The following is a 2,415-nucleotide window of genomic DNA, read 5'->3' on the forward strand; positions in this document are numbered from 1 at the left end:
AGCATGGGGGGCAGGGGCTTAGTGATAGGTTCATGGGTACTCATTTTACTATTTGTTAAATGTACGCATACCTTTTATGTACACTTCTGTATATGGGTTTTATGTACACTTCTGTATATGGGATGCATTCTACAGTTTAAAAATAATGTAACCACAACAGGGCACCTGGGTGGCTCAGTGGGTTAAGTGTCGGACTTCGGCTCAGGTCACAATCTCGCCATTTGTGGGTTCAAGCCCTGGTGTCAGGCTCTGTGCTGACAGCTCAAGAGCCTGGAGGCTGCTTTGGATTCTGTGTCTCCCTCTCTCTGCCCCTTCCCTGCTCGTGTTCTGTCTTTCTCACTTCAAAATAAATAAAAATTTAAAAAATGTTTTTTTTTTTTTAATACAAATAAGGCACGAGTAGTAGGCACGAGTAGGCACGAATGAGTAGAGCTTTGGAGTCAGAAACTCCAAACTCTGCTCCCCACTATCTTGGGCTTTGGTGAACTCCTCTTAATCTTTGGGAGCTCAGCTTTTTTGTAATTAATTGGGAATAATTGCAAATGCAGCAGAGGTGTGGACTTTGAACAGAGGTTGGGATTTGGTCAGGGTAAATGACAGGGAAGGCTGGCTCCTTCCCCTTCCCAGTAATGGAGCTTAGCTTAGGGTGACAAAATAGGGGGATGAATGATGGGTGTTTTTAACTCTCCCCTCCCCCCCATTATATTAAATGGGCCATGACAATGAATTCATTACACCTATCCCTAAAAGGCAAAAAAAAAAAAAAAAAATCTGGAGCAATTATAAAGTGATATATTATGGGCTTCTGGCGCAGGATGGACATCCAAGAACACAGTGGTCAATGTGGTCACTCTGATTAGAAGTCTTAGAGAAAATGCCTGGCTGGGGTCCACCTTGGGAAGAGTCTGTGGTCTCCTGCAGAGGCCAGCTCAGCCTCCTCAGGCCCCCATAACTGGCAGCTCAAGCGCACTGCTCTCACTGGAGTCAGAGAGGGCCTGGGGGGGGGGGGGGAGTGCAAGCACAGGCAACCTAGAGGGAGAGAGAACAGAGTAAACCCAAAAAGAGTAAATGAGAGGGACACCTGGGTGGCTCAGTGGGTTAAGTGCCTGACTTCTGCTCAGGTCATGATCATGCAGTGCGTGAGTTCAAGCCCCGCATCAGGCTCTGGGCTGACAGCTCGGGAGTCTGGAGCCTGCTTGGAGTTCTGTGTCTCCCTCTCTGCTCCTCCCCCACTTGTGCTCTGTCTCCATCTCAAAAATAAATGAACATTTAAAAATTATTTTTTAAAAGAGTACATGAGAGAGAGGGAGAACAAGAGAGGGATGGGGTGGGAGATGGGGGCTGGGGGCAGACAGCAAAGGACAAAAAGCCAGAGGGCCAGAAAGAGAAAGAGTGGGTTGGGGTAGTGGGGAGAGAAAGCGGGACAAGGGCAGATCCCGGGAGGTGGAGCAGATCTGGAACAGAGTGTTCGAGAGGTCCCCTTCCTCCTCCCCTCTCTCCTGGCTCCTCCCAACTCAGCCCTGCCTTCACCGCCCGCTCTGCCCCACCTCCCGACGTCTCGCGCTCTTTCCCAGCCTCCCTCCCGGCTTCCCTCTCCACTTCTCCTACCTTCCAACCCCCGTCCCACCCCCCACCATCACTTCTCTGCACCTCTGCATTCTGTCCGCATCTCGGTGCACGGGTGGCTCTGTCCATCTGTCCGCTTGGAAGATCCCCAAGGTATCTTTGGGTGCCCGTTTGACTTTCGCTTCGGGGACTGTGTATTATCACAATACAAATATTTTCGGACGGAAAAGAATGGGAGCAAGCCTCCTCGAGAGCAAGCCGCAGCGCCCGCCAAGTTCAAGGGCTCCCCCCCACCCCGCCCGCGCGCGCGCACACACACACACACAAGCACCCCTGCCAGGCTACCCCAGCGGCCCGGCTCTTGGCCGGACGGTGGAGAGCTGTGCAAATGCTTCTGGAGAGGCTTCTCCTCGCGTGTGTGAACTTCCTGCTCTGCGCCCGGGCCAGGCTAAGAAGGCGGAGCGGGCGGGCGCGCGCGCGGGTGGAGACGAGATCCCGCGGGTGGAGACGCCGCCGCCACGCGGGGGAACGCAGAGGGGCGGCTCCTGGAGAGCCCCGGACCAGCGCCGCGGCCTCTCCTCCTGGCGCCCGGGAGCGGCGGCGGCGCACCTGGCCTCCCGCCTCTAAGGAAGCGGTTTTGGGCAGAGGCTGGGGTTGCATCCCCGCCTTCGGTGCCCTTCTGCGGCTTTGGGGGACCCGGTGCAGCGCGCCTCACTTGGTCCCACCCTTTGCCCAACTCCCACGTCTTACCCCCTCCGCAGCTGGGGCCGGATGGTCCCCGGGGAGAAGACGGAGGAAAACACGAAATCAGGTCCAAGGGGAAAAAAAGAGAGACAAAGGGACGGATTT

The 2,415-nt window shown here is 54.9% G+C and overlaps 1 long non-coding RNA gene across 1 annotated transcript; it reads right to left on the reverse strand.

Annotated features, from left to right (window-relative positions):
• Positions 1 to 376: 376 nt before the first annotated feature.
• LOC125910243 (uncharacterized) lies at positions 377 to 2,020 on the reverse strand. The gene is made up of 3 exons (XR_007453901.1): positions 1,898 to 2,020; positions 1,651 to 1,756; positions 377 to 1,029 (listed from the first exon to the last, which is right to left on the reverse strand). It is a non-coding gene; the product is annotated as an uncharacterized LOC125910243 (long non-coding RNA).
• Positions 2,021 to 2,415: the final 395 nt, after the last annotated feature.

The sequence above is a fragment of the Panthera uncia genome (genome assembly GCF_023721935.1).
Source record: "Panthera uncia isolate 11264 chromosome B3 unlocalized genomic scaffold, Puncia_PCG_1.0 HiC_scaffold_1, whole genome shotgun sequence".
In the NCBI taxonomy this organism is placed as follows: Eukaryota; Metazoa; Chordata; class Mammalia; order Carnivora; family Felidae; genus Panthera; species Panthera uncia.